Genomic DNA, 27,602 nt, shown 5'->3' on the forward strand with positions numbered 1-27,602 from the left:
TTTTCAGTAACCTATCCGATATGGAATTTAACTACGTATATTTTCTACAAATTGCTAACGTCGATAATTATATACACACATTTAATAACATGAAAAAATAACGGAACAGACTTGCAGTTTTACTAATTAAAATTTTAAAAACAAATAATAAATATTTATCTTTAGATGATGACAAAAAGACTCAATGATGTGTTAATTAAGCAGAATATATGGGTTATTAAAATTTTGGATGTAAAATATATAATTTCAAATTTATGCTTAAAATCCCTATAATTTCTGATTTTATTTTATTGCTATATTATCCAAGCAGTTTATATGTTAATACACTATATTCAAAATAACAATTTACTAGGAAATAACATTTTATGAGTTGGGTATATTTTAAATAATTATTAATTTTACATAGTTTTATTATATATGTTTTCTATTTATATATTTTTTCAATCTATTTTTTACTATCTTTACATCTATATATTTAATCTATCAAACCTTTAGGATTATAGCTAACAATATAATGCATCAAACTGACAAGTTGGTAGTAAGGTGGTTAACTGTGAAGGGTGCAATTTAACTGTCCCTTTTCTTATTTTGCAGTCTCAACTTCGCAAGAAAGAAAAGTTGTTAATGGTATAATTATCCATACAAAAGAATGTAACAACGGACAAGACTCGCGATAAATTAGAATATAATTTATGGTAATATTAGATGTAACATTGGGAACTATCGACTGAAAACGGTCAAAACAGTCGATAGTCAAAAAACTAGCGACTGAAAATACAAATTACTATTTTCAGTCAAATGCACGGTTCCATTGTTTTTTTTTTAATTCGTGATGTCAGACGAAGATGTACTTTCCTGTATAAACTGTGAGAAGGGAAAGGATGGAGATAATTGCCTGGTGCAGTTATTTTATATGTGGTTAGGTTTTCCAACGGTATTTATTGAATTTAAAAAAGAAAAGGAAAAAAATAATTACTGAATACTATTATTATACTTAACATGCAATATATAATTTAGTGAATTTAGTTAGAATGGAATTTGTCTATCGATTGGAATAATATCCCAAAAACCTTTTATTGTATTTTAATATGTTAATTGCTATTTTTAAATAATATACTATGTAAAATATAGACAATCCAGTAGAACTTAAACAAAACGTAGAAACTAAAGATGTACAATAAACGTAAATATTATTAATACAAAATAAATTAATATAAAAATTAAACATATACCTAATCATAGAAAAAAAAAAACGAATACAGGACGTAATTAAAAATGATCTGAATGAAATGTTATAAAGGCTTCATTTATTATTGAACGGAAATATTTTTAACAAAAATCGAGAGAATAATGGAAATATTACCTATTATTGCCATAAAAACAGTCAAAATATTTTATTATTTATCATTTCCAATTTTAATGTTTCTACCCTATATTAACAATCTTGAAAAATATCATACCAAAATGCTATAATATTAATATACAATGTGTGTTATGTAGTGTTAGTTCGATGATATTTTTGATATATGATAATTTATCATGTCTTTCCTGTTTTGGACGCCGTTATTCTCTGAGCTAAATCTAGTGAAAGGTTTGTTTTTCATAAACATGTATTATATGAAAATTAATATCAATATATCTCAATTAATGCTATAATATAATATAATAATTCATTCGCCATTTAGGAAGTTTTGTAACAAAAGATTGCGACATTTTTTGTCTTAGAAGAATAAGGCTAAAATGACCTGATCAAGTTAAAAGTCCCAAATTATCTGAACTAACAATTAAATTTATGAATTTATATTTACATGCATATTTCTCCTTGTACATTTTTGAAGTTGATGAAGTTGATTTTGTTTATATATTAATCAATATCTTATTTTAAAAAAATAAAAAAACAAATTATTTGGATGTTATTTGACGTAATGTTTATTCTATTTCAATAAAGTCGTTTGTTTCAGAAAATATTGCAAGATAAATCACAAGACTAGTTACAAATACAACAAGCTAACTAGTATTAGATTAGTTAGCTTGTTTCAATATAAAACATTGAGGTTAGAAATATGAGCAAATAGCGGTTTATTGACATGAATAAATTTCAACAATTTTCCGACAGCCAATAATATATTGGAATGGGCGACAACAGCACTACTTAAATTTTAAAAGCTCCTTTTAAATTTATAGCTTCGATGATATTGTTCCTTATATTTTACCCTTTTACCGCGGCCACATTTTCAACTTGTAAGTTATTTAATTATAATTCACCTTTGTCAAAATCAATTCGACTAAAACAGAAATAGGTGCTTTGCATTTAATTTAATATAAGGGTAAGGAAAGCACTGAAAGTAATATTCAATGTAATATAAATAAAGCACCGTTTTAAGCTGAAATATCAAGCTTGAAAAAGTTGCTTGACCAGGTTGAGGTACAAACGCTAAAATACTAGGAATTGGTACTCGTACTCGAACTTTGACATATCGTATAGCCGAATATGAATATAGTGTGAATAATAGTGTTCAAGTATAGTAAAACAGTGCGCACATGAGGAAAATTTTGGCACAATTGTACAGTTTAATGAGATTAATGACTTGCCAGGCAAAATCTACGCCATTCCAATGGGTCTCGGTATCATCATTGTACCTACATATCTATGAAAGAAGGAAAAACTCTCACAATTCACTATCAGAAATGTTTAATATGATATTAGGACATAAGTTAAATCCAAGAGAGCCACCATAGAAGATTGTGAAGAAGTGTGGGTGATCGACCCCAATCAAGCAGTAATGGGAATAGAGCTGACTAGAAATTAATGAAGATTCTGGTTATGAACTGGGCATTGCGATTGTGGAATCATAATGGTGCAATAAATGGCGACGTCGAACCAACTCCGCATGTGAATGAGGTAATGAAAAACAAATAGTAAGTCATAAGTAAATAGTAACATCCATATTATGACGGAATGCCAAAAAAGGAAGTTAAAGAAGCAATAAGTTGGATTAAGAATTTGAAAGTGTGTTTTTGATATAATAATTTTGAATATTGATGTGTCTACTTGATATGTTTTCCTCGTATAATTTTTACTCCATTTAATTTACATAACTCTATTTTATTTTATTATGTCACAGGAATAAATATAATTAACGTGGCCCTTTTTATTTAATATTTTATCTTTATATAAAAGAATAACATTTTTCGTAATACGCTACTCAGTAAGGGTTAACGCATTAAACGACTCTAGGGGACATGTATTTTAATACTATCTAAAATTTAAAAATGTCTTTTTTTATAATCGGTTTATTGACATGATTACATTTCAACAATTTTACAACAGCCTATAATGTACTGGAATGAGCGACAACAGTACTATTTGTATTTTAAAAGTTCCTTTACATATATATATATTTATATATATATATATATATATATTTTAAAGTATAAAGATACATATATATATTTTAAAGTCTCCTTTTACCAACTATAGGTTTATCTCGACTGAGCTTAAGTTTAACGTGGGCTCCGAACCACGGTCCTCAGCATTAAGCCTACCGACTGGCGAGTGACGAATTCTAAAAATCATCCCAGAAGGCATCCGGTCTTACCCAGCCTGGCTACTGGCGTGACTGGGATCATTTTCCTTGTTGGATTTTACACTCTTGCCTAGAACATTCACAAATTTTAAACAGTCACAAACATACATTTACGACCATGGCCCAGCAGGATTCGAACCCGCGGCTATGGAGTAAGTTATTTAAGATTGGTTCTCCGATGGTTAAATTGATATAATCGTTTGAAGAAAGGTTTTCTTTAAATTGCTTTAGTTTATTATTAGCTCTTTCAGTTTGATCTGACATCATTTAATCATTTGGCTTATTCCTGTGGGTACCAACGGATAAACAAATTTTTAAGGATATCCTACCTCATTTAAATACAATAAGCACACATAAGCAATCAAATAATTTTTTACTTTTTCTATATAGCTTTATATGCATTTTCACTATATTGTTTTATTTTATTAAAGAGCCTTCAAATAAGACGAATGTAAAATTATTTTTGAGTTATTTATATTATAGTAATGCAATATATAAACTTTCAAAAATATTATTATTTCAATTAACGGTTTCAGAATGCGTAGAGTTGGCTTGGTAGCCTCACTGGTTAATTCGACAACACGGTCTTGTGTGATAGTTGCGGGTTCGAATCCCGCATGGATGTAAAGTACATCGGTAAAGTAAAACACAAAAATGTTTGTGACTGGAATTGTAAATGTCTGTAGAAAATAGTGTAAAATTCTACAAAGAATAACCAACCTAGTTACGTTAGTAACCAGGCTGGATAAGACCGTATGTCTTCTGGGGTAGTCTCTAATATAGATAAACTCTAGTTTGGTAAAAAAGGGATTTCAAAATATTATAACAAAAATGAATACATAGGGAGAACACAAATAAAATTTATTTTTATGTATATTATTATTATTTTTTTATTAATCTCGTGGGCACTAATTATTATTATATGATTTCAGTTATATAATATAACTATCCTGACATGTAGTAGACAAATCTCACTTTATGTGTCTATTAATCAATTCGTATGGCAGTTTGCATTTGAGCCTACGTACTTCACTGTCATCACGCACTTTTAACTGTTTGGCGAGTGCATCGGGATGCACTAATAGTCTTTCAAAATACTTTGCACTAACACTCCGAATCACACTCGTTATGGGTTATATGGAGATATCGCGCTGAATCAATTTCTTGGACACGTAATATGGGGCATCGACGATGACTCGCAACAGTTTATTCTGGAACCTCTGGAGGATATCTATGTTAGATTTGCTAGTAGTACCCCACAGGTCAATACCATAGATACAAATGGGCTTAAGCATTGACTTATAGAATAAAACCTTATTATCTAATGATAATAGATTTACGCCTTATCAGCCAATACATTTGGTTTGGGTTAAACCCAAGCTGTTTGCGTTTTGTAACTATATGTTTTTTCCATGTCAAACGTTGATCGAAATACATTCCCAAATATTTAACGTTGTCTGCTTGCGATAGTTCATGATTATTCAATTTTACTATGTATATTATAATGTGTTATATATAAGTATGAATAAATACATTATTATAACAAATTTGTAGTACAGACAGTACAGTCAAGTGTTTTAAATTTTTTTGAAAGAAACATTTTTTATATTTCACAGGCTTTTTTTCTAGCCGTTTAAATAATTTTTTATTTTAATTTTTAATTTCCATATTATTTTATCTTTTTAAAACACGAAAAGTATTGGTAAATGATATAACTATTATATAAAGGCGTGTAAGGAGTTAATTGTGTAATATGCGGTCTTGTGCAACAGAGGATAGCATTCAATAAACTGAGGTATCGTTGATAACAGTGTAGATAGCATAAAGAGCAAATCATAGTCAATTGAAGGAAGTCGGAAGAAGAAATCGTTATATTCATCCATCATTCTCCATGCCAGCGGATTGATATGCTAATCAAGATTAAGTCAATTTGTCTCTTCCCCTACACTTTCCTCCGTATTACGAAATTTTCTGCTTATTAACGAGATACTGACGGCCGGCAATGGCAAAAATGTTCACTTCGCTCATTGTGGAAGCGGGTTGTCTTTCGCCACGCCTATGAAATTAATGTGATTTATTCAATGCTGTAGTGTAATAACCGAACAGTTTGAGCGAGTTGCGTTCGAAAAATCCGTAAAATTAAGATCGCCGAAGAAGATACGCGCCAGATATAACTGTCTCCGTTAGATCTATTTAGAAGATTACACTTATTTCAAATCAAATTGAACCGTTGTGAAACAAAGTGTTAAATATTGTCAGCGTGTAAGTCAGAGCCAATAACGCGGCGTAACATGTGAGGTTGAAAAAATTTAATGGCCGTGGATTACGGATGAATAGTAAACGTCGCGCTTCCTTGTTGGACCGGCCTTTGGTATTCTTCGTTAAAATGCGGAACAAATATACCGGGTCCATTTGAAAATATGAATGTTCTCTACGGAGAAATAGATCGAGAACGGACGTCAAAAGAATGTTTCTGAGATTTGACTGATGAATAACCGGCTCTCCAACTATAATTGACGTTGAATCTGTGGAGTGTAGGAATTTGTTTGCTTTTATATGCTGTAATCTGCTCTCCTTAAGAGGAGTGAAATCATCCATATACTTCGAAACGAATACTTGAGAATAAATTAGGAATAGTTCCATATACATTTTCTAAGTCAGTCGTGTTAGTTTTGAAAGACATAAATTCCGATTAATAATTTTCCGATTTCACGATTATATTATTTTAATATATAAATAGTAATCTGATTGTTGAAATATTGTTATGGTGCCAAAAAATGGACCTTGTGTCTTTAACTGTTAAAATCGTGTTGCTTTTGGGTTGTAGAATTTGCATATTTTAATAATTTCTCTAATAATATATACAAGATTTCGTTTACATTAGATAGGCTTAGTATGATTCTACAAATTAATTTATTACTATTTTCCAGTTGTACATAAGCAAGCAAGATTAGTGTGTATTATCCATTAGTTGTATTACTTCCACATTGCTGTGATTTATTTACTTTACTTTATGTTTTAATTCGAAATTCTGGTAAAATTAATATAAATCGATTTGATTTCGAGGCGATTGTGCAGTTTTTCGTTGGCTAGATAGGGATTAGCATCGGTAATTAATCGAATATAAAAGACTTTCGAAGAGTTGAATTACTTGTTGGCTTGATGTTGAGTGTAACCCCATATTTTCACACCATAAGTGCAATTTGCAATTTGCTTAATAATTGACTGGTAAACCTATATTCTTGATTTCTTTTAACCAGTATATTTCTTTAATTTTGATTATAATTTGCTTTGCTTTTTAACTGACATGATGTTTCTAATACGATTTACCTATCATTAAGGTATTGAATAGATTGAGTGTTATTAAACTGTATTTTTCAGCCATTAGTTCATTTGTGGATCTTTTTGATTGCCACACTTTTTCTACAGCCCTAGGTAGATATATGTTTTTGTATTACTCTACGGTTTATATTGTTATTATATATATCTGCAATATAAAACAGATATAGTAATTATCCCAAGACACTGCCTTGAGGTTGGACTTGAGGACAATGAACATCGAAATAGGTTTAAATCTTGAGAATGCCGCTTTATGTGAAACTTCAGATTTTCCTTCCAAATCCAGCAATTGACGAGAGTTCCGCCATAACAATTTACTCATCTTGTGAATTCTGAAACTTCCAGTAAGATTAGGTAGCATTTCTTTTCTACAAAAAACTTTTCAGTATCCGCTGTTACTATACTCACTTGGTCGATTTTTGAGTGATGATATTAAAATGCAAGCTAGAAATCTTATATTCCTATAAGAGTTTTAATATATTTTAATACTAGTTTCTCAAATAATTTAGATATTATAGATAGCAGCGAGAGAGACCTATAAGAACCGATTTGTGCTGCCGGTTTGTTAGGTTTTTATACATAGAATGTTAACAATGAATTAATGGAAAAATTATTTTGTGATATCCACCACAAAACAACTAGAAAGGACAATGTATGGCTAGTGAAGTGAAGTCCCCTTAAGAATCTCAAATATCTAATTTAAAAATATACAAATACTTCACAATATACAATATAAAATTTCATATACAACTACTGTCACATTTTCGGACTTGCATGTTAGTTTTGCTGTAATTTAGAGCACCGGATTATTTTGAGACATAGAAAAAGTTACTTTTCTTCCTGATAATGAACAATTAAAATTATGGGAAGTCGAGCTACATGTTTAAAAGTAACTTTTTTTATGTCTCAAAATAATCCTATATTACATGCTCTAGATTACAGCAAAACAAGCATGCAAGTCCAAAAATGTGACAGTAATAAAAATATATGCTATATATAAATACAAATCATCCAAATATCTCAAGTTAGAACATACCTTAGCACAAATTAAAGTTTTTTGATTAACTTAGTGTGACACAACGTTTTAGATGTCAGATATTCAGACCTTGGGTGAACCATCGAGTAGCATCGTTATTAGTAACATATTTTTTAAATTTAATCTCATTTTATTCGGATTAGAATGTCATTATATAATCCAAATCAAAACTGATCATATTAATATTAGTTAATATTAGGCCATGAGAATACACATAAAAATATATGTAAAAACATTTCAAATGAACGACCCTAAATAATTGTACCTCAGATATATTTCAAAGTTTTTATATTTTTACAGCAAATGCAATGAAAAATTAACTTATTTTTGCTTTTTCACAATAGTCGAAATATTATTAAATAATATTTTATTATTTAAACTGTATTACCTACTATTTAGATAAGAGATATAATTTATTGATTTATCAGAATTCTACATCTTTGAGTCATTAAAATTAAAACATGTGATATCTTGTTTTTCTTATATATTATAGTGTCAACATGATATGTTATATTAAATAAGATATTGTTTTTTAATAGCATTCTAATCTGAAATATATATTAATTAGGCAATAAAATTGAAACCGGAAAATTTTTTGTTTCATAAATTAATTTCTTTATTTTTCTTTTCCAAACCAGCACAAAAAATAAATATATACATATGATGTTTACGACCATGTCCTTCAATAACTGATTAACAGGATCAGGCGTGGTTTTATTAGTTCTAACGTTCAATTGTACTGTAAATTTGTTTTTCAAAACATGTAGCATCATTAACAGAAGCCTTGGTTTCGGATTTAATAATCACATAAGCCATAAATGAGCATACTTCTAAAAATTATAATAATTTTGATAAAAAATTTACAATATAAATCATATCATGTTAAATTTTATTAATATCTTCATATTATTATTATTATTACATTGAAAGTGTTTATGTATAATATGTAGAAATAATAAGTCAATTGAAAAGTCCCCGGCCTACCGCAGTAAAACACATTTTTATGGCAAAATTAGTTTTTTTTATTCAACATAATTCCCGTCAAGGGTGATACACTCATTATGGCGACCCTCCAACTTTCGATACTATTTTTGTAGTACGATTTGTCCTTTCTTCAAAATAGACCTCATTCGACGAAAATTTCTTACCGGTGAGCATTCTTTTGAGATCTGAGAACAGGGAATTGTCGCTGGGAGCCAGATCTGTAGATTACGCTGGATGAGGAACCAATTCGAAGGTCAATTCATGGATTTCACTGACTTGTGATACTGTGCATAGTCCTGGTGAAGCAGCATTTTTTTTCTCCAAATGCAGCCGTTTTTCGCCGATTTCGTCCCTCAACCGGTCCATTAACGCTACGTAATAATCGCTGTTGATGGTCCTTCTTTTTAAAGGTAGTCAATGAAAATTATTCCTTGCGCATCCCAAAATACAGACGCCATAACCTTGCCAGCCGACTGTTGCGTTTTCCCACGCTTTGGAGCGGGTTCATCGTGTACAGTCCACTCGGATGATTGTCGGTTGGACTTTGGAGTGAAATGATAGAGCCATGTTTCATCCATTGTCACATATCGACGAAAAAAATTGGGTTTACTGTGCTTTATGATCTTCAAACACTGCTCCGAATCATCAACTCGTCGTTGTTTTTGGTTAAAAGTGAGCTCGCGTGGCACGCACTTTATTCACAACTTCCTCATACCCAAATATTCCTAAATTATATGATGTACAGGTTCATTTGATATCTTTGGAGTCATTCAAAATCATTTGCTGATATATTAAATGTTTTCGTCGGCAATAAACTCTCGTCCACTGCGTTCGCCGTTTTCGGTGCTTATTTCACCAAGTCTAAACTTAGAATACCAATCCTTGATGGTAGATTTTCCTGGGGCAGTGTCCGGAAACTCATCATCCGGCATCAAGTCAAGTTTTTGCTTCGGCTGTATTTTCTCAAAATGCAATATTTTGTCAACACGTGAAATTCCTTTTTATCCATTTTTTTCACAATCACAAAATTTGCTTGATTCAAAATATTATAAATGTGCCAGGCCGGAGACTTTTCAATTAATTTTATATTATTTCCAATGCTATAACCTAATTTTTTTTCATTTAACCAGACTGTGTATTAGTATTAGTAGTAGTAAAGTATATTAGTAGTAGTGCATAATTTTGTTTTATTTTAGTGTTCCAAACACCAAATGAATGACATCTTTTTTGTTAAGAATACAGCGATCCCTAAGGCGGTAAAACTAGGGAAGGCAGAATTTCAATATACATTTACAGTATTGTCGCGATAAACAACTTCAATCGTCAACAAATGTACAACTCATTGGGATAAAAGTAAATTTTTTTACGAATAAATAAAAATGCCGATGTTCTTCTGTCTATAATAATCTAGTTTCGTCAAGATATATATTAATCAGCTTATTAGATTTTATGTGTTTGTAACATATCTTCGATGGTGGGTAAATAGAGATGAAATTTACTCTTGAAGAAAGTACAATCTAGCGGTCTTCTTTTGTCGTTTTTCAACATTTGAGACCGTATATCAATAATATTGTAACGAATATTGGTTTCCAGATTGTCTTTAGCTTATCGCTGTAGACTAACGACGTATCTATACTGATATCCTTTATATATCATTATATATCGATATAAAATAGTCTAGCGGTGTTAAATTGCACGAACTTCGAGGCTAATTCATAGGTCCAAGATGGATATCTATTGTTTGGATATCATCAAACATTTCGTTCAATAAATCGATGGAGATCAAGAGCTATGTGTCATGTAACGACATATACCCACAAATCTTCACTTCCAACTAATTTAGTTTAGGACCAAAGAAATTAGTTATGTTATGAAATATGTTATGTTAGTCTAGATGCAACAGTATCTCAACCTAGATATTAGGATTATCTTCACTCTAAATAAACATGTTTTAATATTGTAACTATTTAATCAGAAATGAATCGAACGGAATCTATGCCTTGCTTGTATCATGCGTCTTCAATTCTTGCCTTGCTCGTTGGATTTTATAAGCATGATTATAAATGATTCCAAGCACCTCTCGGCCAGCATTCAGAAATATAATAGCTATTTCCAAATTACATCATTGGGCACTACACATATTATACAGGACAATTTCATGCACACTTTCCCACAGTTGACCCAAAATTCCATGCAGTAGTTACCAAACACATGATACATCAACCTTGAGGAATGTTCAACTACATTTCATTCTCTATGGGTCCCAAGCGATACCCAAGATACCTGATTGCGGAAACCATAACCGGAAATGATGGATACCCATTGTATCGTTGGCGATCAGTTGCGGACAATGAGCGGTCGGTAGTTGTGAACGTAAGAGGACAAAATGTTGATGTATATAATAGTTGGAGCGTGCCATACTCACCAATATTATCCAAAGCTTTTGAGACTCACATCTATGTGGATTATTGTAACTCTGTGAAGTCGATAAAGTACACATATAAATATGTTAACAAAGGTAGCGATATGTCCGTCTTCGCTCTAACCAATGCAAATGACGAAATATCACAGTATCCGATGGGTCGCTATGTAAGTAGCAATGAAGCAATTTGGCGTATATTTTCATTTGCGATCCATGAAAGACACCCTACAGTAGTCCGTTTGGCAGTTCATTTAGAAAATTGTCAGGAGGATAAAAGTCGAGGATCTCAATACGACCATACAGAATTTTCTTCCGGGACAGTTGGTTTCCTTCAAATCAGTCGACACCGTTATGAACCAAGACGACGTAGTCAACTATCTCACGGAGTTTTTAAATTCACTGGAATTGCCTGGATTACCACCTCACAATTTGTTAAAAGTAGGATGAGTTGTCATCATGCTGCGTAATATTATTCAACTTCGACTGTGCAATGGAACAAGACTGGCTGTGAAAAAGATGATTAAAAACGTCATTGAGGCAACAATCATAAAGGGAAAATACAAAGGAGACGATGTCTTGATCCTGCGTCTACCGATGATTCCAACGGATTTACCAGTCGATTTTAACCGTTTACAATTTCCAGTACGTCTGGCCTTTGCGATGACTATAAATAAATCTCATAAATAACCATTCCTATTTGGACTTAAAAATATTAGTTAACGTTGTATCCCGCACAATTTGATAAATGCTTACGTTGATAAAGGCCAGTCGTTGGAAGTTTGTGCAATCAACTTGGAGTTTCCCTGTTTCGTGCATGGACAATTACACGTCTCCTGCTGGCGCGTCGGAAAACCGTGGTCTTTATTTATTTACGCACCACAAAACAAAACATATAGTTTATCGGAAAACTTTAAATTTATTAACAAACTCTATCATAACTGTGTGTCCGTATATCTAATTGAAACCTTATAAATAGCCAGTATGTCAGGAAAAGTCTATTTTTTAAATACGAGATTTAATGTGTAGTTAATCGAAAATAATAATAAAAATTCATTCATACCGAACATTTTTTAAAATTAATTACGGATTATTAGGCCTTTTATTTATCGATTGGGGCAGTACAAAGTCTGCCGGATCAGTTAGTACTATTATAAACAGCTATATGAAATTCATCAAAACAAGAAAGGCTTTAACATAACGTTTCCCGGTTCATAACCTCTTATCACTATTGTTTTGAAAATCTTTGCATACGTTTGACAACCGGACGGCTTTGGCAGGTTAGTTCGGTTACACGTTCGACCTTATCAGACACAATCGTGCCCCTTTTTAACTATAATAAAATGAGAAGGAAAATATTATCTGATTCTAAAACGAATTTACAGATTTCGGAATGCAATATATTGAACATATTGATAACGTATGTACAAAACTTTTTTGGATAGTCTATACAAAATAAAATTATTAAACACATCGCAGAAACATATTCAAAACATCAATATTTGAATAGTGGGAGAACCTTGACGACTAAGATATCAACTTGGTAATAGTCTAACAATTTTAAGAAAAAATTCAAGTTATTCATGTCACGAATATTCATTATTTTCAAATATGTTCCTTTATCTATACGATAACGAAGCAAGAACTATTATAGTATCAAACAGCTGCAAACAATAACCCAAGTAGATACTGTTTATCGTGACCTCTATATACGGTAGACGCAGCCACCAAAATAAAAGGTGTGAACTTTATGGTCAATAATAAGCGACCACTAGTCGCATATTTCTTTTATTAGCGCGATCATTTTTTTTAAACGTCAGACAATGATTTGCTGGCGAGCTTTGGTGTGTAGCTTAGTAATATGGTTTTCCGTCTTGAATACACTATTATTAGCGTGTTATATGAGCCTTTATTAGTCACTATTAAAGTAAGCCTACTAAGGAGAAGCTTCTGATTTAGTGCGCAAAAAGGCGAAGATAATTTTATCACATTAAACCGTGACCGGAAATCAACATAACAGTAATTGTGCGAAACTGATTCTTATTGTGTAGTTGAAGGATTATATTAGACTCATGCGACTGATTTTTGAATAAATCAAATTAATAATATATACGCAATGTCTTCTGTATGAGCCTTATCAGAGAGAAAAAGATACGCGATAAATCTGATATGTGGATCAAATTTAATTAATCAACTATTTAGTAATAGATAGTTTTAATTTTTTAAATACTGATCAGAATCATCGGTAATTTAATCCTTCAAATTGATGTTTTATTTTACGTTTATGTTCATATCAAGTCTACATCTTAATATGCCTATTAAATTTTACAAACTTAAACAACTAATTAGTAATAGATAGTTAGAAATTTTAAGTAATCATGATCTTGGTCCACTTATCTTTATAAATACAATTCTTTTGTCCCTTTTGTTTTATTTGTAGGGAACTGAACTCTACAGTTCGATGAAATTTTCTGTATGTTATATGTTTATGTAGATTCGATTATAATTACACCCGGTAGGTGGCTGAGACAACTGTCAGAAAGACATTTTCGTGGTAATGGACATAATAGGGACGCAGGTTATTATACGTAGAATAAAGTAAATATTATATTATGTTAAAATAAAAGGTGTTGTCATCGACAGATTAACAGTAATGTATTCACTGGGTCTAGGATTTCATTAAACTAACTATATTATTACTAACATTTGGCACTTTAAAATATTGTCATTGTTATTCCCAAACTGTTTAGTTATATTAATGAAATTTCGTTTACGTTCCTGGTAATAACTTGGTAAATTACTTATATTTATTTGTTGTGTATTTATTGTACTAAATTCCACGTCAAAGCACGACCAGAAATTTCATTGGTCAACATACACACAGTGTAGAAATAATCCTAATCAGCGGTTAAATAGAACCACAAAAGAATACTTGACGGATAATGTGAATTTAAGACGCCAAGTTGAAAACGCATATATAAATGAAAGTCGAGAGCAACACAACGAACCTATTAGAGCTAATTGATTGAGACATCGAGAGGCACACAACATTCTAACATGATACCGAAATAGACTTTTATTTATTTAATTTTGAATTTTTAAAACTTAATTTCATTAGTGAATATGCCAAAAGAAATACAGAAAACATTAAACTATTAGCTGAAACCACACCTCAATCAATACTGTTTTTGCGTAAATTTCGAAAATTCTATTTTTGCATCCAAATGACATCGTTTGGATTGTGGTAATTTTGGACCAACATTAAACATTCAAGGTTAAATATACCGTTAATTTGGTTCTTTGTTTTATATGCCTAATGCCGATCTCATCCTGTCTATGGAACCACATCGAGCAAATAGATGAAAGAGAAATTGTGGTAAATTTGAGTGAATTTGATATTTTTGAACAATCATAATCAATAGGGATTTGCTCAATACTGTTTTCAATAAATTACGAAACAACAACTATTTTATTAGTACTAAACGAGACAAAGTAACTTATGAAGAACACGCAGGAAGATTCGTCGATACAGATGTTAAGGCTTCTATTTTTCTTAAAATATAGATCGCCCTACATAGACAAGTGTAGATAGATAGTCATAGATAGACAGTAGATAGTCAAAAAACTAATCAAAAAAAAAAACAAATGCACAATTTGACTGTTTTTTTCCTTTCGTAATGTCATACCAAGATGTTCGAATTCTTTCCTGTAAAAATTGTTAGAGAGGAAAGGATGGAGATAATTCCTTGGAGTAGTTTATTTTAAATGCCCTTATTTTTTGTAACGGTAGTATAAGCGAGACAGAGATATATATATTCCTTCGCGTACTAAATTTAAAATAGAAAAGGAAAGAAATAATAACTGAATACTATTATCATGCAATGAATAATTTCATTTTAAAGGAAGTAGAATTAATGTTGTTTTATTTGAATATTGCGAATTTGTAAAAAGGAATGCAATAATAACCCCACAAATGTTTTATCGTATTTTAATATGCTAATTGCTATTTTCATATAATATACTATAATGAATATAGACAATACAACACAACAAAACCTAAAAGCTAAAAATGTACAATAATAATAAATACTAAATAAAAATTAAACATATACCTAATCATAAAAAAATAATACATGACATACCTAAAAATGATGGCACAATAATTACCAGAGCCTATTTAAATAAAATAAATGTGTCATTTATAATTGAACGGAAATATTTCTTAATCACTATTCAAAAATATAACATACATGTTCAACTTTTCTGCCGTAATGTGATTTCTTCAATTGTTAATAAAGTGGTCAGATTTTGAAAAAGCTCGTTCAGATATAATTCAAGTAATATCATTTTATGAGCTTGTCAAAAATCTAATGGGTTTTCTAAACGCTTAATAAGGGACATTTCCAAATACTGCTTACTCTAAAGCTGTTGTAGTACCTGGTGTAATTATTTCTTTGATTCTAGCTAGTTTTTTAGCTAGTATTTTGGAGTAGCAAGGTTTTAAATTAATATATTATACGTTATAAAAGCACAATAATATATAATATATGGATTGTAGCAGGTACCACCAAAAATTAACAAAACAAGAAAACTCTGTTAAAAAAATTCTCTTCAGACGACACGAAAACCCGAATCCCATTGTCATCTCCATCTTATTCCATTATCGGTATATTTATCTCATATACACAATTAAGATACTACCATAGGCGCTCGCAACTGTTAGAACATTACATTATTAACAACTTAACTTGATCGATTGTTAATTATAACTTACGCTAACACTTATATCAAGCAATTATTTATACTTGGTTGTGCAACAATGATGTAGGCTACCGTGGATGTAATTATTTTTGTGTTTGATCTAGAAAACTGCCATATATCTAAATAACATGCATATAGTTTAAGTTATTAAAATCGAATTTAACCAATGGCAAATTAAATATACGTCAACGTTTCAAACATAAGCGTTAAGCATTGACGTCAAATGTTGAAAAAATCGTAGGAACTGTTTATTAAAATAACAGTTCATTATCTGAACTTGATAGGAAAAAAGAAATGCGCGGTTATATTTATTATACTTTAAAGTAACTGTTCTATTTCGGCGATATAAAAAAAATTAGGCTGCTTATTTTAAGGTTTTCTCTCTCTCTACGCCACACTTATCTCTTGTGCAATTAGGTTGTAATCTGTAATTGTAATTAGCTGGCTGTGAAATATTTAGATCAAATACGAACGTAAAAAATATGACAGGGATGACATATTTAGAACTATTGTAGATTTGATTTTTTTTGTCTCATTTCGATAATTAATCCATCTGTAATTTTAATAACAACTCTAAATAAAATCCGAAAGGGAAAGTTTCTAGATGATTCTTACGGCTAATTAGATATGTCAGGCTAATTAAACAACAAATAGATTAGAATTTCTTAACCAGGTGGTAATTTAGTATGTTTATTCGCTATTAAATTATAATTAGAATTAAAATTTAAATTCAATTTAATACGGAATGTTTGTTTCCCTTGTTTGAATATTTTAATAAGGTTTTATTATGGAGATAGATATTTAGTATATGTCCTTTCAGTGAAAACAGAATTTATGTTCATGATTGGCACTTTCGACAGACTAGGAAATAACTGAACCGAAAAATATTAAAACTATTTACTGTTGTCATAAAAATAGTGTATCAGGCAGCAGATAATATTAACGTTTATATTTCCGTTAAATCATTTGTTATGGATTTTTAGATACATTATCGTCTTTCATTTGTTAGTGATTGAATGTGCGGCTTTATGTGAAGTACCAGTGTATGGGATAATATGTTAACTCGTAGGAAAACCTAACTATGATATATGATATAACCGTACTATGATGTTAGATGGATAGAGAAAAGCTTATTCATTGTTAGTTTTCACACTACAAATAACCATGCGCTGAAAGGTAGTTGAACCTATGACATTTTCGAATGGCAGTGGGATAAGCAGTTTAACTATTCACCCAGATTAATAATATTCTCAATCACACCAATTCGTCATACACGCATATATTACATCAATCTAGATCTCACTAAGAATTTTAATATGATCACAAGAAGATGTTGATATTAAGAACTGTGGAGGGTCAAAATTAAAGCATCATTGGATTAAATTAGATTTGGTTTTATCCTGACCAATGATAAAAGTTATTGAATGATAATCTAGCACGAACTCTATCAAAGTCGGCTTATGTAGTTAATTAGACAACTGTTTATAGAAATTATCTTGTAAATAGGGAAGATACAACCACAAGCATAATTATAGGAGAGCTATCCACATCGATACTGAAATTATTGATGGCCATAAATCGTTGTCGAGTTACTACAACCAAATGAAACCACTACTGCAGGTTTGTACCAACGGCAATTGAACAAAGTGAATAACGTATTGTTGCAAAAAAATATCAGCTATAATGAGTAACAAAGGTAACGTCACCTTCCTGCATGATAACCGGTCACAAGTAAATAGGGTTGTGAAGAATGCACTGTTGCAGCTCGAATGGGAAGTTCTGCCACTCTCAGCTTACTCACCAGATATAGCGCCTTCTGATTACCGCTTGCTTACATCAATTCAGCATATCCTAGCTGGCACACATTTTTGAAATCCTGAAGAAGTACGAAAATGGATCGAAGTCTCTGCCAAGCCAACATTGTCACCAATCATTAGAGAGATAATAGAGAGATAGTTGTAGATAATAATGGAAAATATTTCGATTAATGCTCATACTCGCAATAATAAGCTAACTTGAATTGTGAATTGGTTTCTAAAATAATATTAGTTGCTTTTTAAATTATCGTCCAGAGTGTATAAATTTTCCCAAATCTCTCGCAGTTCTGGGTTGATTAAGGTAAGTAAGTTCTGGGTTCAGGTATTAGCGGTATGAATTACTTTTATTTCTTTCTTTTCATACGGTATAGGTAAACTCTTATTAATTTTCTCTTAGAAAAATCTCTAAAAATCAATTTAGTTAATATTATATAATCAAAAAAATGCTAATCAAGCACACCAGGTGACACCTATAACAATTAGTGATAATAGCTATAAATAAACTCAAGAGTAAGCGGATGTAAAGGGAGTGTTGTTCTTTCCATATTAGTGTAACAATTTGTTTTTATAAATAATATATTAACCTACAATTATCGGACTATAGGCGGTTAACACTAAATTAATAGGTCAAGGAATTTTATGAAAAATTGATTGAAATAAATTTTCTTTTAATAACCGATCGATCTTTTTATGGTCATAAAGTAATCATCTTATTTATAATCGATTAAGTAACTGATCGGCGTTCAGTACTAAGTATAGTCAAGCTTTTCTGAATATGATTTATGTACTCGTTAGGGCTGTATATAGGAACAGTATATCTGAATATATTTTAGGGAAATTTTAAACCTAAATATTACCCTTTATACGTTAGTGAATTCAATTTATGAAATTCAGGTAAATATATAAACAAAAGCACATTTTTTGTATTTATAGATCATGTTGATTACTAACCAGATTTCGGCAATCTGAGACTTCTGGTTATTTTAGGAAATACAAAAGAGTTTACGAGATAGCAGACTCCAGATAAACAATTTTATGGTAATGTTAAATGGCTCAGTGAATGGGGATAAAATGAAATGAAACAGTGGTGTCTACATTATGTGATGTGACCGTTATTTATTTACGATATAAAATATTAAGGAAATACAAGTAAATGAAAGGTATCGGCGTTGTGTTTACCTGTTGACGAGGCTTGGGCAGTCGATGGGGGCACGTCTGAACTCAACGGTGGTCAGATACTGAATGCTCCAAAGTACCCTTCAATAATCTCCTAGATAAACGTTTCGGGGTTGCCAGATAATCGTTATCATTTCGTAGTTGGCGCTGCTAGCACCTCGCCGCTCTTCAACATCCGAGTTTATATCTCTGGGTATTTTGTAGACAGTTGTTCCACGATGTAAAATTTGACATGCCTCAAGGTTGCTACAAAGTATTCTTAATATTAATTTTAAGTTTTATTTTTCTTTTTGCACTATGGGCATAGATAAAGGTTAACTGTATTGTAAACCGTAATTATTTTGAATATTTTCTTTAAGTACATCAGAGTTTCTAGATGTTAGGGTAATAATGGTTCTTAACACCGTTATATAAAAAGTCCAACAATAACAGAAACAGCTAAAAGGTCATCAAATCCATTGAAATACAAATACCGAGCTTAATGCATAAACTTTTAATGGACAGGATGTGCCATCATTTGGAAATCAAAATTAATCATCCGGATCAGTTAATTCCTCCAAAACGAACTCAAATTTCACTATAGAAAGAGATTATTTTTCAATATTGTATTGGATGCAATTTTGCCCAAAGTATTTAGCAATTGTTATCGTTATACAAACTTTTCAAGTGATGTGATACTCCTTAATGAAATGTTCCTATATTAGCTGACGCAGATGTTGACACTTCTTCATAATTGAAGGATTCGATCCTCAATTTTTTGTAACACACTTTATGAAACCATATTTTTTACCTTAATAATCTTTTTATAGGCAAAATAATTTTTTACCATCTCCAAGTTTTAGTCATTCATAAAGATTAGCAAGATAAAGTTTCGATACGCGGATTCTAGCTTTGACTGTGATATTTCGTGTCCTCTACACGCACTATTTTAAATGAAATAAAATCCAAAATAAAGACACATCCTTCTGCTGTATTATTTATCATAAATACTCAAACTCCTTCACTTTATCTAACTGGATCTTTTGATATTTATAATAGCTGGCTATCTATCAGTTATCAATACTTTGGTCTTTTCCCAAATTGGTAGAACCTTATCAACAGTATCTGGTTAACTGGACTTGAACTTTGTATGTAGTCACTAAAACTCGTTTAATGCAATGTTAAGCTCGTTGTAAACTATATCAAAGTAGTATATGGTTTGAACATACATTTATAACAAGTACTAAATACTATAACAAATAACAGTTCGCTTCATCTATAATATCAATTTAGTTAAATATGCTCAACTTAATACACTGCTTGAAGAACAACCATTTAGAAAAATAAACACATATCTACGGTAATCAAAGTAAGAAATTATATAAGGCCAGTCATGACATACACAGCTGAACCACGAGCTGACACAGCCGAAACGCAACGGATAGCACGCTCTAGCGAAATGAAAGTATTAAGAACAATCCTGAAAAAACATTAAGAAATATAAGAAGGAATAGAAGACATGATAAGATGGATCCTAGCACGAAGAGGCCTTTGAACGAACACATCTCGAGAATAGAAAACAACAGAGTTGCGAAAATTGAGAGAGACGGCAAAGGATTAGGCAGATGATCACCAGGACCACCTCCAAAGAGGTGGAAAGGGGTAGTGATCAGCATCACAAGAATAACAAACTAAATAGACAAAATATGTGTTAGACAAGCCTCCAGATTTTCGAAAAGTAGAACATGAAGATATTCAACGTGAATAGAGTTGTGTTTGTCTGCCTGTGTGTAAATCCATCTGATGTTAATGAAGATACGAAGCAATTAAATACTGAACAACATTATAGGTTTCTGCAAATGAAGTTAATTAAAATTATAATTAAACCATGCCATATACAAGATTTGTTTGTATACTAGCGCTAAGCAGTCTAATTTCCATACGAGACAGCGCTATTTATTTTTTCATCTTATACCAATATGAGTAATTACAGCCACCGCTACCCGTAAAATTACAATTTCTAAGTTGCAGTTTTAGGCAACACCTCTGTGACCTTAATTTCTTTTCGCGTAGAATTAAATTACGCGTGCCGGTCGGAAAAAGAAACAAAACTTAATTATTTTTTTCTAGCCGAGAAGAAGCCTTCTAAAATGAGATCACATATCGGGTGATACACTTACGTATAAAAACAACTTGAATTAAAATTCTTTCGATTATTTTAAAATTTCAATATAATCCATTATGTTTTTTTATTGTTTGGTATAGATCGACCTTTCTCAATTTGTTACGCATGAGGTTTTTTTTAGATTCAACCAGGTTTTTAATATCAGTTTGTTTACGAAAAATATTATACTTTTGGGTCACTATCACTATATGTAGTTACAATTTGAAATAAATTACGAATTTGTTTTATTACGTGCTTCCATGTATTATGATTTTTTTTTACTTTAAATAGGCATTTATTGAAACAAATTGGTACAAAATATGTTGTGGCAATATATCGATTTTTTTCTATCGTAACGAAAGAACGATGTTGATATATCGGCTTTAATAAGGGCCACGAATATTTTGCTTAAGTTTAGATTTGTAGGGCTTTCTTGTACTTTTGCATTTTGCATTGCACTGCATTACTTTTAGCGCTTGAAATTGTCGTAGTAGATCCACATTTTATTGTCATTCGCAATATGTCAAAGAAAATTCTTTAAGATGAAGTAACAAAAGTTATAAATGATGATTAGTTACAAGACAATAATACTATAGCTACGTTAGGTTATTTAATTGTTATTCATATTAATATTTCGCACTATCCTTCATAGATATCGTCCGTCATAGTTCATATATGTAGTTAATAGTATTTAGCGTACTTCCGAACTTCACTACGGCTGTTTTAGTCATATTATTTATAGAGGCCAAACTTTCATCATTTGATAAAGATTCTTTTTGATACACGAATTTTTGAGATGTGAAAGTCTAAAAATATCTTCTCGTACATTTTGGCATCAACGTCCATGAAACAATGCATAACGCCATTTTTTATTTCATTTTAATGTCCCCCCTTAATGCCAACGAATTGTAACCCCATAGTTACACCCAATATATCCAAGCTTCATTACTGGCTGTAAATCAATCACTTTAATTTTAGACCAAGTTGGAATTATGTTCCGACCAACCAATACAACTGTTGAGATTGATTTTTGGTCTTACTGCTAAGATTTCTGTGTAGCGACGTAAAATGAATTTATCCATTGACGTCTATTGACGTCAACCAATGGAATATGTGCAAATCAGGTGTGAAGGCAACTTTATATATAAGTCACTCATTTTGTACTAAGCCTCAAATATCTTAACAACAATATATGTTAAGGGAATGATAGATACGCCAAAAACAGCATCGCCAATGCTATTAATAAAAGTAAAAATTTTAGCTACTAAATAGATCGAAAGTTAATATAAAGGCTTTATATTCGGTATAAAATAATATTTAAATATTATCGGCATATCAATAGCAAGGACATCATAAACATATCGATCTCAACATCTCATAATGTCCAAAATTGGAAATTTTATTGAATAAGATAGCGTAATGTCTCATAGAATTCACAAAGTAAATAATTACAATACATAATTAAGACGCCAAAATTATTATACAATTTCAAAAGTCTTAACATTGAATTGGTAAAAATATAAATAAAAAAGTTAAATTCAGTTTTCCTCATATATCATATATATGAAGAATGTTTCTCTCATGTGTGAAGATTAATGTAGACATGTCATGTGATGTCAGAGTGATGGTTTAGAAAGTATAGACCATTAAACAATAACATTGTTTTGTGATTTGGTCACGAAAAATTCTTCCCCATGTTTCTATTGCTTTTGACTTATAATTTATAACAAAAAGAACAAAAATTCTGTCATTTACTGAAGTAAGTCCTTTATTCTTATATTCATATTTGACTTTTGATATTTACTAACGGATATATGTATGTTATAATTAAACTGACAGTAATTTTTCCTCCACAAGAGCAATTGTTAAAAACTATTTCTTGTCTATTTCTAATTTAAATACTCAATGGAGCAAATCAAATAGAACCACAGATAGTTTTATGTAAAACTTAAACGTATAACATTTAGTTTTATGTGAAATTTATAAACTCAAGTCGTTAAAATTTTTAGATAACGATTTAATGGTAGTAAAGGTTTAATTGAACGAGGAATTATCATTTCGTAACATCACAGTTTAAATGTAAAAAGCTAGTAATAATACCTTGAGTTTTGAAAAGTAATGTAACACTTAACTCTGTAGAATGTGTCAATGGAATAATGCTAATACAAAACATTCTCAAAAATGAATGAAACATCACGTGAAAATTATATTTTAATTAGAAAAAAGTTTGCGACTTTTTTTTAATAGAAAGAGTGAAATTTATATATTGAAATAATAGAAAAGCAAATAATAATGATAAATAAATAATAATAAATAAACATTAATAAGTAAATAATTGAAGAAAAGCAAATAAGAAGTCTACTACATAAGTAGACAGCACATTTAGCACTGCAATTTACACTGCTGTTTATGAACAGTGAAATTCAGAAAATTGTCAAGGCATAATTGATACTCAAAAATAATTTTTTATAGCTGTGTAAGCTGTCCAGACAACAAGAAAAAGAACTTATAGAACAAAGCTAATACGGTCCTGGACCTATAAAACACAGTAGTTTCTAGTTGTGACATTAAATGAAGTATAGTTATTTTCAAGCGCTTGCACCAAATGAGACAAATTTAGAAAAAATTAAGTTGATTCTCATATCCGTTGATCGAACATTGTCAAATGTTAACTTAATGTTTTTTTACGAGAAACACAAATAATTTCTTTTTTGGAAAATGTGACGGATGACAAATTATATATAATATATGATCATTAACTGTGTAGATCTCTTAACTAACTTAGATCTCTAACTTATATACTTTGAATTAAGCTATTGTAAAGACAAATTGTAGTTTAGTCAGTTTTGTAACAATGTCACAAATAATTAAAAATGTATAGTCTATCCAAAGTTGCTGTGAACATGTCAACAATATATTTAGTGTATTGACTGCTGCAATTTGTAAATTCGTTTTTGAATCAGATAATATTTTCCTTCTCATTTTATTCTAGTTAAGAGAGATACCATGCTGTGTGATGCGTTCGAACATGTAAACGAACCAGCCTGTCAAAGTCGCCCGGTTGTCAGACGTATGCAAAATTCTTCAAAACAGTAGTGATAAGAGCTTTTATACCGGCAAACGTTGTTTTAACGGTTTGCTTGTCTTGATAAATTTCAAATCGCTGTTTGTTAGTACTTTTGATTAAAAATGCTGATGCCAGACAGAACAGATTGCCTCTATAATATGTTCTTTCGAACAGGGACAAGGTAATGGATCTTGCCATATAATTCGTTAGAGAGGTAGGTATCTTTTCTGTTAAATATCAATTTGCTGCGGTTTTAATTGCAAGCATCATTAGCTTATTACAACTGTACTGAGTATTAGTATGGACAGGGTCACTGACCATTCTCATAAGAAGCGGGTGACGAATCAAGATCAGCTTGATGTTAGCACTCTCAGGGATCAAATACATAAAATTTATAAAAACAGTGAGTAGTTTTTTCAATATAAATATAATCTATTACAATTATTTTAGAGCAAACTATTAGTCTGAAAAGAAACGAAGAGGTCTAAGAGGAACTGCCAGATATTGCTTTCAAAAGAATACAGTTTTTGAAAGCATGTAATAAAATAAAAAACTTATTATTTAAATTTGTATATTTAGGTAGCGCATGGATATTTTAGAATGGGACCAATATATCCAACGGTCACTCATGGCAAGTCAACAACAAAAATAATGTTAAGACAATTAAAGGTGATAGAAAAAAAAACGTCGGAATAACAATTAATTAGGTTTCATTAGACATAACATTTATTAATAATTCATTACAGATATATTGTGGTTCATGCTGGAAACAGCAAAGGTTTGTAGCGCCTTCGGTCTGGATGGCTCCGATCAGACACATTGAAGAAGAACTTTCGACAGATTGGAAATTAACAGCTTAGTTATTCGCTGAATTGAAACTTTCTGAATATGGGATTATGATTCAATTCTGATTATTTCCAAGACAGGCTGATGTGTGTGAAAACATCGTGAAAGACTTACGTCTATTAGATGTATGTGTAATTGTTCAGAATATATATGAGCATTTGGTTAAAATGTGCTAGTAAGAGGAGTGAAAAAAACCCAACTGTTTTGCAGATATGGCAAGTGCATAACGGAGAATTCAGTGATGGTAAAACAACTCTAACCTATAGTAAACTGTAGTTTAAATTATTTATAATATATGTATTAGATGTACTATAATGTTAATATTAGTGTTGGGAACTATCGACTGAAAACAGTCGAAATAGTCGATAGTCAAAAACAGTCAAAAACGGTTTAACTGTTTTTTCAATTCGTGATGTCAGACGAAGACGTACGAATACTTTCCTGTATAAATTGTGAAACAGGAAGGGACTGAGATAATTACTTGGGTAGTTAATTTTATATGTGGTTATATTTTTCAAAGTATAAGCGAGACGGAGATGTATAAATTCCTTCACGAACTAACTTTAAAAAAGAGAAGGAAAAAAACAATTACTGAATACTGTTATAATAATTATACATATCATGCAATTTATAATTTAATTTTAAAGGAAGTAAAATTACTTTTATATTTGAATGTTCCCTGGATCTGTAAAAAGGAATGGAATTTTTCTATGGAATGGAATAATACCCAACAAATGTTTTGTTGCATTTTAATGTGTTAATTGCTATTTTTAACTAATATACTGTAATAAATATAGACGATACAATAGAACTTAAACAAAACCTAAAAACTAATAATGTACAATAACCATAAACACTATATAAATATTATACCTAATCATAGAAAAAATAACTAATCCACGGCATAATTAAAAATGATCTGAATGGAATGATATAAATGTTTTATTTATTATTGAACGGAAATATTTTTTAACAAAAATCGAGAGAGTAATCGAAATATTACCTATTATTGCCATAAAACAGACAAAGTATTTTACTATTTATCATTCTCAATTTTAATCGTTTTACCCTATTATATTAACAATCTTGAAAAATATCATACCAAAATGTTATAATATTAATATACAATATATTGTTATTTACAAGCAAACTACCAAAAAAATCATAGAACTATATATATTACATATAAATGTAAGCATATATTTGGTACACTTTTGTCAAGGTCGCGGCTAGGACGACAGAAATTGAATGAAACAAGTAGAACCAAAAATAGTGTACTAAAAGTACAACTGAAACAGTCGATAGTAAATAGTAACAAAATAAGCCAGACCGAAAATGGCGATTGAAAACCGTCTGAATAGTCATTGGTAAAAAGTAGTAATAACACTCGAACCAAATATTGCGACTACTACTACTATTATAGTAGTCAATTACTAGACAGTCAATAATACATTTCAGTGGATAGTTAAACCACCACTAAACCACCCAACACTAGTTAAAATAGGCTAAATATATATATCATAACATTTTTATTGCAATATTTTATTTAAACTAGAATTTTGTTGTATGTCAAAGCCAAACTGAACTAAAACTCAGAATTCATGTGGCAACATTGCCACATTTTGACGTCATAAATTTAGATGACGTATGTCCACACCAACTTTGGATAGACTATATATAAAATATATGTTAAAATAATGACTTTAAAAAGCTTTAAATACAATAAAAGTTTTGTTAATAAACATCGCTACTTCATTTGTGGCTGTTATATATATTAATTAGTTAATTAGCAAGATTGACTGAAATATGTTCCGAACAAAGAATTAAATAATACTTACCTGACAACGTCGGTGGCCAACCTGTTCATTTGCCACTGGTATTACGATTTCGAACTTGTTTGCGTTCCAATGCGCACTTAATAAGGCACAAAACGGTCCGCCCTGTCACTGTGACAAAGGAACCCAAACTGGAAACCCGCACCTGCACCGGTAATTTTATGCCTTTTTTTCTCTTACCTGCGTCGGGGTCACCAACGCCTTTTGTTTTTTATGTCCTGCTGTCAATTATTCCCCTTGTCGCGATAATCAAATGAATATATCTAAAATACCGGACCGATTTGATTTTTATCGAACTATGTAACTGATATATTTTTTTCGTTGGGCCATTATTTTATCTGCTACTAATCATATCAATCATCTTTATCTGTGTTAGGTGTGGTGCAGATTGTTAACTATTGAAATTACAACTTGTTTAAAGAGGCAATTAATATTTGGTTTTGAAAATAGCGTCATATGTTGACTGGTTTTTATTGTTCGATAAATATACATTTGATTTTTGATGTAATCACAATTAGATTATTTTGTATAATGTTTATATACTACATACGTTATAATGACTTGTAAAAGACTCCATCAAATATTGATATTT

The 27,602-nt window shown here is 30.7% G+C and overlaps 1 long non-coding RNA gene across 2 annotated transcripts in view; it reads right to left on the bottom strand.

The window, feature by feature from the left end:
• Positions 1-27,126, bottom strand: part of LOC143192651 (uncharacterized) — a 164,838-nt gene extending 137,712 nt beyond the window's left edge. Inside the window, exons 1-2 of one of the 2 annotated variants that reach the window (XR_013004850.1) lie at positions 27,014-27,126; positions 19,195-19,365 (exon numbers count right to left, since the gene is read on the bottom strand). This is a non-coding gene — a long non-coding RNA (uncharacterized LOC143192651). Of the gene's footprint in view, positions 1-19,194; positions 19,366-27,013 lie in introns of those variants that run through there. The other variant, XR_013004851.1, reaches the window with a different exon arrangement.
• Between the last annotated feature and the right edge of the window lie 476 nt (positions 27,127-27,602).

This window comes from Rhynchophorus ferrugineus, unplaced genomic scaffold (assembly GCF_030347505.1).
Source record: "Rhynchophorus ferrugineus isolate W39M unplaced genomic scaffold, kcgeb_rfMv2 rfM3, whole genome shotgun sequence".
NCBI lineage: Eukaryota > Metazoa > Arthropoda > Insecta > Coleoptera > Curculionidae > Rhynchophorus > Rhynchophorus ferrugineus.